Source organism: Podarcis liolepis, assembly GCF_965112155.1.
Source record: "Podarcis liolepis genome assembly, contig: HAP1_SCAFFOLD_22, whole genome shotgun sequence".
NCBI classification, from domain to species: Eukaryota; Metazoa; Chordata; class Lepidosauria; order Squamata; family Lacertidae; genus Podarcis; species Podarcis liolepis.
In genome coordinates, this window is record NW_028148947.1 from 55,013 (window position 1) to 71,164 (window position 16,152).

The 16,152-nt window shown below is 45.7% G+C and overlaps 1 protein-coding gene across 7 annotated transcripts in view; it reads right to left on the reverse strand.

Annotated features, from left to right (window-relative positions):
- The window catches only part of LOC310698963 (glycoprotein-N-acetylgalactosamine 3-beta-galactosyltransferase 1-A-like), a 76,090-nt gene that overhangs the window by 33,940 nt on the left and 25,998 nt on the right, over positions 1-16,152 (reverse strand). For 2 of the 7 annotated variants that reach the window (XM_083520533.1, XM_083520531.1), the window contains exon 1: positions 6,041-6,217. The exons of 4 other annotated variants lie outside the window; for them this stretch is intronic. The gene's annotated coding sequence lies outside the window, so the exon portion shown is untranslated. Of the gene's footprint in view, positions 1-6,040; positions 6,218-7,299; positions 7,403-16,152 lie in introns of those variants that run through there. One more of the 7 variants, XM_083520535.1, reaches the window with a different exon arrangement.

Consider the following 16,152-nt stretch of genomic DNA (forward strand, 5'->3'; position numbering starts at 1 on the left):
TCGATCGTCCAGGAGCCAGAACGTTTGACTTCCAAGGCATTCAGCAGCCGAGGTACGACTGTATGGTGTTGTGGCACTCATCTCGCTTTCAGGCCGAGGGAGCCGGCGTTTGTCCACAGACAGCTTTCCAGGTCATGTGGCCAGCATGACTAAACTGCTTCTGGCGCAATAGAACACCATGGCAGAAACCAGAGCACATGGAAACGTCATTTGGACCACAGCGCAACCCGCCACCCATTGAGCCTCTTGGGCTTGCTGATCAGGAGGTTGGTGGTTCGAATCCCCGCAACGGAGTGAGCTCCTGTTGCTCTGTCCCAGCTCCTGCCATCCTAGCAGTTTGAAAGCACACCAGTGCAAGTAGATAAATAGATACCACTGCGGTGGGAAGGTAAACAGTGTTTCTGTGCACTCTGGTTTCCATCACGGTGTTCCATTGCACCAGAAGCAGTTTAGTCATGCGGCCCACATGACCCGGAAAGCTGTCTGTGGACAAACACCGGCTCCTTCAGCCTGAAAGTGAGATGAGCACCGCAACACCATAGTCGCCTTTGACTGGACTTAACTGTCCAGGGGTCCTTTACCTTTTACTTGTGTCTTTCTATGCTGGCCTGTTTTTTCCTGTTGGTGTATGTTCCTATACAGTGGGTTCCTTATTTTTCTGCTTACAGCTGAATAATTGGGCCAAAGGTGTTACCTGACACATTCTCTCACCCCACCCCACTCTGATTCTCAACATGATACACCAGAATTATTATTATTCATTAAATTTGTTAGCTGCTTTTTCTTGCCATGCCAACTCAAAGCGACTTTCAACCAAATTCAAACAGAATCATCTGGGAATTGCAATTACTTTAGTGAGTGAGTAAAGGCTTCTATCATAATTGTTCAGGGATGCACAATGAGGTTTACATACACTATAGGCAATTCTCAATTGATCTTTAAATTCAACTCAGCCCTCAGAGCAGCAAGGCTTTGACAATGACAAAGCCCCCAGGCCATGGCAACAGCACAGCATTGACTGGGACACAAGCCACATTTAAATCTCCATTCCATCGATTAATAATGTTGGAAATAGAAGCTTTCTTCCAAAGCTGAGGCAAAAGCCAGCCTAACCCCCCTACAAACTGTTTTTGAATTTTACATTTGCTGCTTCAGATGAAAAACTGGTCTGCCTGGAGACTTACAATTTTATTTGTTGTTCAGCATCTTTGGAAATATTAAGAATGATGGACCCAAACCAAATCTAGACAAGAATTTCAGAATAAGCTTAATAATAATAGTCATGGGCTCTACTTAGAACGGAACACAAATCATAGAATTGGAAGGGAGCAAAAGGATAATCTAGGCCAGGCATGGCCGAACTTGGTCCTCCAGCTGTTTTGGGACTACAACTCCCATCATCCCTAGCTAACAGGACCAGTGGTCAGTGATGATGGGAACTGTAGTCCCAAAACAGTTGGAGGGCCAGGTTTGGCTATGCTTGATCTAGTCCAACCCCCTGCAATGCAAGAACCTTTTGCCCACCTTGGGGCTCAAACCCACAACCCTGAGATTGAGTCTCGTGCTTTACCAACAAAGCTATGCTGGACTACGCTGAACATCTAGGAGGGTTTTACATGTACCCCTGTGGGGTTGGCCAGGTTTTCATACTATACAGTACCTTCTTTAAGATGTGGACTGGTAAACAGTAAGAAAGCTAGAAGTCTGCTGTTTTAAGCCCCATGTTTTCACAAAGCAAGAATCTTTTCTCAAATTGTAGTCTAATGTCTGTCTCCGGTGCTGTTGTCCAACTACAGTACAGTGGTACCTCGGGTTACAGACGCTTCAGGTTACAGACTCCGCTAACCCAGAAATAGTGCTTCAGGTTAAGAACTTTGCTTCAGGATGAGAACAGAAATTGTGCTCCGGCGGCGCGGCGGCAGCAGGAGGCCCCATTAGCTAAAGTGGTGCTTCAGGTTAAGAACAGTTTCAGGTTAAGTACGGGCCTCCGGAACGAATTAAGTACTTAACTTGAGGTAACACTGTACTGGCTTTCCAAAAGGTCAGCACATGCAGAGATGTCTATGTTGTCCTGAATCAATGTTACATACTTTTCTCTTTTATTGGGGAAACTCAGCCAGATGGGCAGGGTATTTATTATTATTATTATTATTATTATTATTATTATTATTATTATTATTATTACAGCAGTAGTTCAGATGTTCACTGCTATGATGTTTATAATGTACATGCCAGGAACAAGAGACACTGCATTGTTTTCCCCCTTTCCTCCCTTTCTTTAGATTTTTCTCTCTTCTTTCTTGCCATGTGCTTGATGCTGCTTTTTCTTTTTTCTTTTTTTTTAAAAGATATTTATTGAAGTTTTACAAATTATATCACACAAAACAATACACAAACACAAACAAAAAAAAGAACAAGTATAATTTCAGAACCTTATTTTCTTAAAACTTACTTCACCGACCTCCTCATACCTCCCCTTTCTGCATTCCCAGTTTAAATATTTAGTTCAGCAAATCCTCACCCTTAATTTTATCTAATTGTCAACCTTTCTTTTCTTTTAACTTAATCTTTACAGCTGTACTCCATTTGATTTTTAAAGCCGCCTCATTCTAACACACATTGATTTTGCAATATTTCTTAAGATAGTTCTTAAATTTCTTCCAATCTTCTTCTGCCGTCTCTCTTCCCTGGTCTCAGATTCTGCCAGTCATTTCTGCCAATCCCATGTAGTCAATCACCTTCATCTGCCATTCTTCCAAGGTGGGTAGGTCTTGTGTCTTCCAATACTTTGTGATGAGTATTCTTGCTGCTGTTGTAGCATACATAAAGAATGTTCTGTCTTTCTTTGGTACCAATTGGCCGACAATGCCCAGGAGAAAGGCCTCTGGTTTCTTAAAGAAGGTATATTTAAATACCTTTTTCATTTCATTATATATCATTTTCCAGAAAGCCTTAATCCTTGGGCACGTCCACCAAAGGTGAAAGAATGTACCTTCAGTTTCTTTACATTTCCAACATTTATTATCAGGTTGATGCTGCTTTTTCATGATGTCACTGTTTAAAAACCAAACACTTGATTTTTAAATTTATATTTTAGTATCAAAGCAAAGGCATATGTTTCCCCTTACTTTATCATGGAAGGATCTTAGGATTACTGGCAGAATCCGAGACCAGGGTGAAGAGTCGGTGGAAGAAGATTGGAAGAAATTTAAAGACTATCTACAGAAATACTGCAAAATTAATGAATGTTAGAATGATGTCAGAATGAAATTAAGTGGTTCTAGCAGCAATGTCATAAAGCTGTATGAAAAAATGGCTGTTAATAGGTGAGAATTTAAAGCTATAATATATTAAGTTAAAGGACTAAGACAAAAATAAAGAGGGAAAGGAATTGCTGAATTAACCAATTGAACAAGAATACAAAAAAGGGAGGTGAGAGGAGGTCAGGGAAGCAAGGAAATGAAATGTAAGATACGGAAGGATAAATTTGTTTCTAAGTGTTTTTTTATATATATTTTTCTATACTTTGCATTTTGTATGTGTTTTTTTCTTCTTTCTTTTCTTCTTTATATTTTTCATTGTCTTTTATGTAATTTTTTGTTCTTGAAATCTTAATAAATATTTTTTTTTTTAAAAAAAGGATCTTAGGATTAAATGGTATTCTATCAACTTTTAAATCAACAAGTTTTAGAAGTTTAAACCTTGGTCCCAGAAACCTTCTCTGAAGCAGGGGAAGAGCAGCGGAAAAGAATTAAGCAGGTAATGTACTGAGATTATCAGATCAGGATCATGGTGATCATGACTCTGTGTCATTAAGAGCCCTCCAGCGACTTTGCGTCCCTGACTGCTCTCTCTTAAGTAACTCTTCCTAACACAACCTTGCTGCAGCCAGTCTGAAAAGGCTATCTCAGGTTGCAGAATCGTTCCGAGAATTGTGCCTGGATAGCTGTTCGATACAAAACTGAGACTCTCCAACAACTTCCACTGCTATCTCCTGTGCAAATTTTAGGAATGCAAGAAAGGATAAGTAATGAAAAAGCCGTCTCACCAACAGGGGGGTCTCCTCTACAATTTTCCTCATTTACACCACTTCTTTCTAGTCACCTGCTCTCAAATTTATTTGACAAATCCAAATCAGCATGTGTAACCAACCTTCATATGCTATTTATGGCAAAGGAGTTCCCTCTGCTGGCTGATCCAGAAATAATCCTCAAATTTACTAACTGAAAAGCATGTGTATCTGAAGAAGTGTTCATGCACATGAAATCTCATACCAAGAACTAACTTAGTTGGTCTTTAAGGTGCTACTGGAAGGCATTTTTTTATTTTGAAAAGCATTAAGTCCGTCTCATTTCCTGTACTGGAACTTCCCAGTTGCTGAGTTGGGCTGCATCTTCTTTTGTTGTTGTTGTTGTTTAGTTGTTTAGTCATGTCCGACTCTTCGTGACCCCCTGGACCAGAGCACCCCAGGCACTCCTGTCTTCCGCTGCCTCCTGCAGTTTGGTCAAACTCATGCTGGTAGCTTCGAGAACACTGTCCAACCATCTCGTCCTCTGTCATTCCCTTCTTCTTGTGCCCTCCATCTTTCCCAACATCAGGGTCTTTTCCAGGGAGTCTTCTCATCTTATGAGGTGGCCAAAGTATTGGAGCCTCAGCTTCAGGATCTGTCCTTCCAATGAGCACTCAGGGCTGATTTCCTTAAGAATGGATAGGTTGGATCTTCTTCTTTAGCAGCTTCTCAATCTGCCACCCTGTCTTCTTCCTACCCTGTTCTGGCTGCTGTTCCTTATCTCCTTTGTGTGAGGCTTTGTCAGGATCAAGTTTGTAAATAAGCTTGTTGAAGGAAGGAGCCTGGATAGCTTAGCAGCCAGTGGTGGCCAAACCCGGCCCTCCAGATGTTTTGGGACTACAACTCCCATCATCCCTAGCTAACAGAATCAGTGGTCAGGGATGATGGGAATTGTAGTCCCAAAACATCTGGGGGGGGGCAAGTTAGGCCACCACTGCTGGTTAGAGCATGGTGCTGATAATGCCAAGGTTGCAGGTTCGATCCCTGTATGGGACAGCAGCATATTCGGTTGGGTTATATGATAATCAGGTTCCCTTCTAACTCTACAATTCTAAGATTTCCCCATTAGACTTGGAGACTTGCTTTTGACCAAACTCAACTTTTAACTCTTTCCAATCAATGGAAATTCTGAGCTGCACCCTTTTGAGATTTCACCAGATGCTGTTCATGGAGCTTCAGATCTATTTTCCCCAATCATAAGGACTAAAACATTCCTTCAGAATTGAATAAACATTCACTAATTTATTATTGGCAACATATAGACAGATAACTTAAGGATTTTTACAATTTTATAATATGCAGAGAATAACATGTGCTGAAAAACCAGAGAGAGGAGCTGAGGGAAGTCCGGGGGGGAGGGGGGGTTTCTTGGGGAGGGGGGAGGGGGAAATGGGGGGGGGAATGAGGATGATATGTTTTTGATAAATTGTTATGCTGAAATTCTGAATAAAAATTTAAAAAACCCCAAACCTTCCTTTAAAAAGCCTGTAAGTTCATTAATTGTTTTTAGTATACATAGGTAAAAAAAGGTAAAGGTAGAGGACCTCTGGACAGTTAAACCCAGTCAAAGGCGACTATGGGGTTGCGGCGCTCATCTCGCTTTCAGGCCGAGGGAGCCGGTGTTTGTCCAAATACAGCTTTCCAGGTAATGTGGCCAGCAGGACTAAACTGCTTCTGGCACAACAGGACACCATGACAGAAACCAGAGCACACCAAAATGCCGTTTACCTTTCTGCCACAGCGGTACCTATTTATTTACTTGCACTGGTGTGCTTTCGAACTGCTAGGTTGGCAGGAGCTGGGACAGAGCAACGGGAGCTCACCCTGTCATGGGGATTCAAACTGCCGACCTTCTGATCAGCAAGCCCAAGAGGCTCAGTGGTTGAGACCACAGCGCCACCTGTGTCCCTTTTTTAGTATACATACACATGGCTGTACCCGTCAAAATTATGACAGCTATATATATTGTACCAATTGAAGTTTCTTGATAATCTTCCATGGCAGTGTTGCTAGATACAACGATCAGCACTAACCTGGGTCTTGGTCCAATTCATTCACGACTTGAAGGAGAATGCCAGGAAGGTAAGGGGTGTCACATGGAACTGTTATCTGGCTAGTATATGGAAACTCCTGGTTCAGAGATGGTATGGCTCTGAATATCATTGCCAAGGAACAGCAAAGGAAGGTGACTGTTGCTAACCCACCCAGCTTGGGACTTTCTGAGAGGCATCTGATTGGCCGCTGCAGAGGCATTGTCTGGCCTTTGTGATGCAAACTCCCATAAGTGGCTGTTGCCTTGAGGCCAGAGATGGCTCAGCTGGTAAAGCATGAGACTCGAAATATCAGGGTTGTGGGTTTGAGTCCAAGGTTGGGCAAAAGATTCCTGCTTTGCAGGGGGTTGGACTAGATGACCCTAGTGGTCTCTTCCAACTCTACAATTCTATGATTTAGGCCTGGAAAATAACTAGGACACAAAGCGGGGGCTATTTAGAGTAACTCAAGAGCTGGCATAAATGTCTCCCTTGCAATTCCTTTCCATTGGAAGCTATTTGAAAATGTCCCCAGGGACAGATGTAAGAACTGCATAAGGTAATGCCAAATTTAAGACATCTTCATAGGCTTCCAGTTGATTTCAAGGCTCAGTTCTATGAGCTAGCTCAGGGGTCTGCAACCCGCGGCTCCGGAGCCGCATGTGGCTCTTTTACACCTTTGCTGCGGCTCCAGGGCGGATACTAGCGAGGGGAGGAGGCGCATTGTGCGCCCCGACACTCCCCACTGTGGCGGGCGCTGTACTGGCTGTGACGTCGCATGGGGGCGGTGTGTGCGTTAGTCACGCACCGTCCCGACGTCACCTTCCCGCCCGCCCGCTACATTGTAAGGGGCATGTACGCTGGTCATGCATTGAAAGGGGGCATGTACGCTGGTCACTGTTTTGAAGGGGAGTGAAGAACACACACACACACAAAGGTAACTTGTTAACTTAACGTTTATTTCTATGAGGAGGAGTAATTCTGAGGGGTCAAACAAAGAAATAATAAAAAAGTGACAAAAAAGTTATTTTTATAATGACGAGATTTGCGGCTCCCAGTTTTTTTTTCCTTCGGAAACGGGTCCAAGTGGCTCTTTTTGTCTTAAAGGTTGCAGACCCCTGAGCTAGCTTGTTCTGCTGAATCCCTGAATGACACAAGTCAAGAATACACAAAGAATCACCACGTCTCATGTGAGCCTACCTGTTCTTCCCATCTTTTATGCAGCTCCCGCTCCATATTCCCCCACTATCTGAGGTGCAGCAAAGGGACCTTCAGAGTAGTGGTTCAAAACATGTGCATCCCCTCTCACAGGGCAGTTCTCTCTGCTTCAGTTTGTAGGGCCATAGCAACCCCCCCCCCCCCCGCCGCCAAAGGCCTTTCTGAGAAAGGAGAAGTCCGTCAGGAGAACAAGGCTGACATTGATGGAGCAAATGTTTATTATTCAAGGTTGCAAAGAGATAAGCAAACTCAGGAATGCAAATGGCCGTAGTGGGCCATGGCAGGAAAGAGGGAGGCAAGACCTTACATGGTAATAGGAACTTACTATAACTTTCGATTTCCCAGAAATCAGGTGGTTTACAAGAAATCAGGTGGTATTGTATTCTGCAAATGTATAAAAAGCTGGCTCGCTTAGAATTCAGGGCCAGACATCGGGCAACGCGTGTCTGTACCATTTTTGTCATGACAAAATAAAGGGATTTTTCCTGCTGTCATTTTGACTCTTTCAAGCGTCTCTATTGCTCCAAGGATCTCGTCAGATAAGGGGGTCATAAAGAATGTCCTTCACACGCGCTAAACCCTGTCTGTGGTGCCTACCCCTTTCCCCCAAATGCAGGGGTGTAGCATGGGGGGTGCAGGGGGGCCCAGCCGCACCGGGCGCAACATCTGGGGGGGGGCGCACTCGCACTCGCAGCTCTCTGCCCCTACCTGGCTCACTCACTCTCTCTCACTGCAGTGCTGGCTGTGCGAATCCGATCCGAGCCGCTGGGTCGCCGCCCACTGTGGAGGGGGTGGGTGCCAGGCGTGCGGTGCGGAGAGAGAGCGAGGGACTATCTGGGGGAGGGACAGTGCAGCGGCCGCCCAGCGCAGCGCTGAGCGCGGGAGAGAACCACACCAGACCAGACCAGGCAGCAGCAAGAAGAAGCTGGCAGCGGTGGCAGGTTAGGGGGCGCAAATTACTTGCCTTGCCCTGGGTGCTGACAACCCACGCTACGCCACTGCCCAAATGATAAGACAAGAGACCAGAGTATGGGTTCAAATTGGCCACAACTTTATTGAACTTCAGAAGTGGGAAACTTGGCACAGGCCTTGGCAGGTAGCCCTCTCAGCCCTCCTGGCTGAGGATATGCAGGCAGTTGAGGCCCAGTGAGAGGGGACTGCAAAGCACAAACTTACACAGCATGCCCTTCCACTGACCTCGTCCGGGGAGTTTGACCTACATGCCGCCGCTCTAGGGCCAGGGACTCCCGGTTTTGCCCTTTAACGGGCCCTGCAAGCGCCACCGCATGGGGAGGGAGTATGAATCCACCACCCCCCAACTTGATGTTAGATTAAAGGCTACCTTGCCAAGGCCTAAAACCGCCACTCGAGGCCCTAAGGGGTCTTGCCGCCAAGTCCCACAACCGAGGACCAATCAAACCCCGCAATCTATCCAGTCCCGAAGGGCTTGTCGCAAGTCGTGCAGCCAGAAGTCATTGCCCAGTGGGGTCAGGTGCACCCCGTCCCCCCGGAATAGGTCAACTCTTATCTGCTGTGATGGTGAGATGTGGGATAGAGAAACCACCAATTGGGCGCATGGTGCTGCGCATGGCCCTGTTAATTTTACTCACCGCATAATTGAGGCGAGAGGGATTGGAAGCCCCCCTCCAGTGAAGACGGGGTAGGAGATCATTCTCCCCCGCATGTATAATCAAGACCCTTGGAGGGCCATGGGTCGCTGCGGCACTACGCAGCATGGGCATCAAGCTCCGCTAACGCATGCCCCGCTGGGCCATCCAATAAAAGCGTATCTTGGGGTGGATGTTAAGGCTATGGCCATGATTTTGAGACCGTGCATAATCCGCTGCCCAATGGACAATGCTGTGGCCTATCACCCAGATCTTCATGGTGGGTAAACCTGTAAGACAATTAAATTGCAAGTGATAAGGAGGAGGAGCCGGGACGAATGTAACTTTTGTAGGCTGTCGAGCACCAGCGCCCCAATGTCTTGATGTGTGCGGGGTCCCAACCCTGTAACGCTGCTGAAGTAGCAGCCCCGATACGGAACGAGTGCACGGAATATTCCTGGGGACTAACACCGCAAGCAGATAAGGCTTTGTGTAAAACCGCCGTGAATTGTGATCGCGTCAACGGGTGCGTGTTTGAGTGAATGAAGAATGAATGAAGAAATGATCCTGGAAGGGAGAATGGCAAAAGAGGCTTGAGCCCCGGAGTCAGCCTCTTTTCTTTTTGGCCTTAGGCCCACCCCTGGCCGGACGTCCATTGTCCTCCCTGGCCGAGGGCGGGTCAAAGGCCAGCTCAAGCAGGTGGGTGGCACCCGCCCAGGTGAGCCTCGCTCGGTGCCGCAAACCCTGCCCACCTGTGGGGAAGGGAGGGCTGATATTGCTGGGCTCCTTGTTCTCCAAGGGAAGACAAATCTCATCCCCAGACTTGCCTCTGGCTCCAGACATGCCAAGGAAGTTCTGTTGTACTTTGGGTGGTGGGTACTTAAGACATGTTTGCCAATGATGCTAAGCTTATACTATACTTGGGTGTTGCCCCGACATAGCTGCCTATGCTAATCTTGTGTAACCCTCCCCTTTTGTGACATGTTAGTGATGTATCAATGATGTATTGATGATGCTGTGCAAACTGTATTCTGACATATGGTGGGAAAGGTTTCAAAGTCAATGTGGCCCCATGCTCTGGGTTCACTGGCTGCTGTTGAACCTGTTGCACAACAATAAAGGTTCTGAGTCTACTGACTGCTGTTTTGTTCCAAATTGCTTGCTTGCTGGGATTTCCTTCTTTTACTGACCACATGGACCTGCGAGGGGGGGGACGGGACCGGACCCCGACAAGCTCGGCTGTTGAGTAGTCTCTCGACCCGGAATTTTCCTTAACAGTGTGGAACCTCTAATGGAGCAATCTCCCCGCTCCCCCCCCCCCCAAATATTGTTCCTTAGACTGTCCCTGTGGCTGAGTTTTTGTTTTTTTAAGAAAAGCACATTTTACATCAAATGTAAGCTGCGGATTAAGCTGGGGGAAGGGAGGGGCCACTCTCTCCTAAACCTCTCCTGTCCACCACACCCTTTTCTGGGCACAATTATTTTAGACAGCCCACCCCTGTTTCCTTCCTATGCAGAGTTTAGGCCCAATATGCTGCTATTGATGTTATTATTGTTAGCTTTGCAATGGTCATGGGGGATAATTTGCAGGAAATGTGTGGCTTACTGTGTTTCTTTTTAAAAAAAGATCTATTTGCAAAAGGTTTATATAGAAAATCAACCAATCGATTGGTAATAGGTCCTCAAAACACCTGGGGAGGTACTGCTGCTAGAAACTATTCCCCCTCCCCGTCCGTCCCACTTCCAATGCAAACCCCCTTCCTCAATTAGGATGGGATTTCAGCTAAAAGAGTTGGACAACTTGGGGGTTTCAGCAGGAAATCCAAGGCAGCCCCCTGCCTGAATGAGACTGGATTCCCCTGCTAAAACAAAGAATGGGGACTGTTTAGGAGATAGATCCAGACAAACCCGTTTCTGAATCAGGAAGGGGTTTGCTTGGAATCCCGCCCAACTGAGCAGAATTTAAGCCCTGCTCATCGGCTGACGGCTGACGTTGAAAACCGGACATCGCCCGGCCCTGGGCAGGATGGCACACCGAGCCTCCTCACTTCTGTTAAAAGGAGGCTGAAAAGCGGGGGGACATGTTTGTATCATTTCGTCGTCTTGTTTATTTCTATGCTCTTTTAGATGTGGCTTCATAGCTGAGAGGGGGATTTGAACCCCGGTGCCTCCCAGGTCCTAATCTGGCAGTCTAACTGTTGGACCTGTTCCATATCTGCTATTGGGTCCCCGGAGCACAGATTCATACAGCGTGGCAATCAACCTTGCAGGATTCAAAAGGATTTATTTGAAATGCATATGCAGGACAAAGGCACAGCGCCATAAGCTCGCAATCTGCACACCCGTCAGGATGCGCCCACTTTTTATAGACTATACCAAAAAAAAAAAAAAAAAAAAAAACACAGAGCGTGAGACTTTACATTCTTATCCAATCAGGCTCTAACATTCCATGTTTCTCCTTTTGAAGCTTAACACTTCCCAATTTACTCATTCTTTGTTTGTCTGCCTGCTTGTGGCCTTGCCCGTCTTGTAACAGTGGCTTTGATAACAGCATGCTGGAATTTCTATTTCTGAGGCCCTTCAATTGGAGTCTATAATAGCCTGGAGGGCCACAGATGCCCCATATTCTCTGGCTCTGAGATTGCCCAAAGTTTCCTTTCTATCCCTTGTGGTGCAAAAAGAAAAATGCCCATGACAAAATGTGACATTTTTGGTTCTTTGGAGACAGTTCTGGTTCACTCTCTCTCTCTCTCTCTCTTTTCATTTAGAGGAGTCTCATCCCTTTTCAAACCCAACTTCCTCCTGCACCCCCCCCCCCAGCTTCAAGATTTCCATGAAGAACTAACCAACCAACCCATAATTGGAATTTATGAGATTAAGGAGATAATTTATTTTTATATAATGAAGAGAGATGGGAGGATAATTGCGCAAGGCAAGAATATATAGGGTGGCAAAAAATCAAAAGAAACAAACATTATGAGTTGGGTTCTTAAAATAACAACAACACATGCCTCCTCAGTGGATTTCAGAACAAATATGTCTCTCTTTTTTTAAATTACCCAAACACTATAATGCAAGGAGTTGTAGTGATAGGCTTTGGCCTATCCTGCCTAGCTTGACTCTCCTCAGCTTTGATGCAATACTTTTTTTTCTGAGGGCTAATATTACCAGACTTTTCTCCTCCAGCTCTACAATTAAAACTTTTGTGGCCAAATTTTCCACATCCCCAGCATTGAACTTCTTTGGGATTTGTATAATTTGTTTTCCACCCTTTCTCCTCAGTGAGACTGGTGTTGGCTTGGGCCTTGTCATTTTGCCCCTTTGACAATGGCCTCTTTCCCTTGTCTTTCTCTGAAGAGGGGCTTCCCTTTGCTTGTTGGAATTTATTTCTGTTAGTCCCCCACACTTTCCCGCCAAAACTTGGTTCATTGAACCTATGGTCCCTTATTTCATTTATTTGGTCAGCTAAGTAAGCGGCTTCTTGAAGTGATTGAGGGTGTCTTTCCTTTATAAGATATTTTAATTGGTCGTTTATTGTTTCCTAAAATTGTTCCAGAGCAAACGCTTCTCTGATTTTTGGAACAGAGGCTGCCCTCTCCTGTTCTAACCATTTTGTGAGGTAGTTTGAGATTTTCTCCCCAAGCTCCAGGTGTATTGTTTTCCCCACCGAATCCCACCACTTGCCTACCACTTCTGTGGTGACAGGTAGGGATGTTATTCCACCGCAGGTACGGTTGTGATCCCACCTACGGTTGTGATCCCACTGCTGCCACCAATTTTGTGGCGATCACACAGGGCCCCGGGACGTTTGATGGTCTATTGACCCTGTGCCACCACTGTGATTGCTTTCTTTTTTTGCAAATGCTTTTTATTGAGTTTTTTCACAAACAAAATAAAACAATATTTTAGTCATCATTTTATGTCATCTTATTTACACTGCGTATATACACGCCCAGACTTCCTTCCTTCCCAGCTGCGGTTTTCTTAATATAGATCTTCTCTTAGAGATTCTTATTCACTTCTATACACATCACAGGATTTATGTTAACCCTGCTGTAGTTTTTAAACTTCTACAATTAATTCTTATGTATGCCACAAATTTACCCCATTCTTCTTCAAACTTTGTCCCTTTTTGGTCCCGGATTTTATACGTCCTTTTAGCTAATTTTGTGAATTCAAAAAAATTAGCCTGCCATTCCATAACCGTTGGGGTCTGCTGTGACTTCCACCTTTGAGCTACAAGGATCCTAGCTGCTACTGGAGCATATTGGAATAATTTATGATCCTCCTTTTTTACTTCCTCCCCTATTATCCCTATTAAAAAAGCCTCCAGTTTTTTCGGGAATGTATACTTAAAAAGTTTCTTCAGTTCATTATATATAAAGTCCCAAAAAACTTTCATCTTTTCACACTCCCACCACATGTGGCCACCACTGTGATTGCTTTCTTGGCTGCCACCACCCCGCTTCTCACAGGGACACACGGAGTCCAGACAGTTGTTAACATTAACAAATAATCAAGTTTATTCTTAAATGCAGGAACAAGCGTATGGTTTCAGTTTATTTTTCTCTTCTCAGTTTCTTAACTTTAGTTCCTAACAACTCCAAACTGATTATTCCAACTATGACTCTCCCTAACAATTCCTCTCACTCTCTCACAATACAACTTGACCAACCCACTGCCTATTCCTCCCTTTTCCTTCTCCAACTCCCAAATCTCAACTGTCAAAACCTCCCACTCTAAGTTTTACTCTCCCCTCGCATTCTCACTGGCCAATCACATCACACCCATTTTAACCCTTTCCTTATGACCCATCCTAGGAGGCAAACGCCACAGCCATACACCCCAAAGCTCACCTGAAGGACATCAGAGCCCACCTGATGTCCCCAAACATACGATTAGACATGTTTAATTAAAGGAATCACATGTCTAATCGTATGTTTGGGGACATCAGGTGGGCTCTGATGTCCTTCAGGTGACGAGGCCTCTTTTTTATGACTAGTATTTATTTATTTATTAAAGATTTTGTTGATTTACAAAAGTGTGCAATGTCTCTCTCTCGTGTCCGTCCCCCCCCCCCATGAAACACATTTACAAATCATTTTCATTCGTAGAGACATTAGGAAGAAAAGGGGAAAGAGGTGGAGGGGGGAAAGATGGGTGGGGTGGGGTCTGGTGGCGATTTTCATATTTTACTTCCTATATGTAGGGTTTGGTGTCAGCGTTGTTTGTGCAGGTTCTTGGCTGTTCACTTGTGTTCCTTTGGTGGTGAGAGAGGTTGGGGTGGGCCTAGGGTGTGGTTATTCATTTGTAGTCGGCTGTGGTGTTCTTTGTTTTCATGTGTGAGTGGGGTGGGTGGGTGTTTTGGATCAGCAAGAAATCTACTTATTCCAAGACCTCCCTTAAAGCAGTAGTGGATCACCATGAAGAAGGCGCCACCACCGAGAAGGCCTCTGCCTGCTTCCCTGTAACTTGGCTTCTCGCCGGCGTCTCCTTCGTTTTTCCTTCTAGCGCCTGCTGAAAACCTTTGATTTCACCCCCCAGAGGCCCACTCCATTGCCTCTCGAAAGAGATGCCCACAACTTCCCAGGGAACTCTGGGAATGGTAGTTCTGGGAGGGGCATAGGGGGTCTCCAAACGGCTCTCAGCACTACAACTCCCAGAATCCTTTTGGGCGAGGCGTTTAAAGGTACCATATGGCTTTTAAGTGGATGTTGGGAGTGTAACGTCAGCTGTCAGGCGTTCCCCATCCACTGGACGTCAGGACATCCTAACAAAAACCTCCAAAACAAACCCACGCTCTTTTCTACCCCCTAAAAAAAGACCATCAACCGGCAAAAATGCGGTTTATTTGCTGGTATGATTGGTACAACCTGAAGCGGGTGTCGGAATTGTAGGCGAGAGAATTGTAGAACGGAAGAGTTGGAAGGGACCCCATGGGTCATCTAGTCCAACTCCCAGGAATGAGGGAATCAAGAAGGGTCAGAAGTGAGAGAATGGACCCCATATTTGTCAGAATGGACCCAATAATAATAAAAAATATGCTTTTTTAAAGAAAAATTTGAATGCCAGCTCATTCATTCCATGCACATTTCTGAAAGGGGGGTGGGTGGAAAGAGTGAATTCATCACCAGGGGGCTTCCAAGTCCTGGCAATTCACTCCTTGCATTTTTTTAATATTTGAAGATTCCTTCTTGCTTCAACTTTGGGTTTTTTTTTGTGTTTTTATCTTTTATACAAGATAAAAACACAAATAAATAAGACAACCATAATAATTTAGTTAGACCCTGCCCATCCAGCTGGGTTTTCCCCTCTTTTAATTCTAATAGAGCATTAGAGTTCTGATATAAAAGAGGGAAGATAGGTTGCAGCTAAGGGTGGAAAAGAAAAAAAACATCCTAGGAAATGGGATGGGAAGCAGATAATAGAAAAGGGGGGGGGCTTACTATGTAATGAATCCTGATGTGCAATTTGTGGAATTTCAACAACAACAACAACACAACAAAATACTTACCATATTTTTCATCCTATAGGGCGCACCGGCCCATAGGACGCATCTCGTTTTTTTGGGGGGGGGGAATGAATAAAAAAAATATATTTTCCCCCCCCGCCGCGGCTGCCACCCCAAGCCTTGCGCACACCTGCCTGAAGCACGGGGCAACCTCCGGAGGGCTTTGCGTGCTTCGGGCTGCAGGCTGCCGCCCCAAGCCTCGCGCGCTCGGCGGGACCTCCTGCTGGGCACGCAAGGCTTGTGGACACTCGCCGGGGCTGCAGGCTGCTGCCCACAAGCCTTGTGAGCCCGCGGGAACTCCCGCCGGGCTTGCAAGACTTGCGGATAGCTTCCTGAAGCCTGGAGAGCGAGAGGGGTCGGTGCGCACCGATGCCTCTCGCTCTCCAGGCTTCAGCGAAAGCCTTAGGACGCACACACATTTCCCCTTCATTTTTGGAGGGGAAAAAGTGCGTCCTATGGGGCGAAAAATACGGTAATAAAAACAAGAACAGAAAGAAAGCAAACCAATCCCTACAGTGGTACCCCGCAAGACGAATGCCTCGCAAGATGGAAAATCCGCAAGACGAAAGGGTTTTCTGTTTTGGAGGCGCTTCGCAAGATGAATTTCCCTATGGGCTTGCTTCGCAAGACGAAAGCCCACAGGGAAATCTCCGGGGACCTCTTTTAAATGCTGGTGGTGGGGAGCAAAGCCTTCCCCCCCCCTCCGGCCTTCAGAAG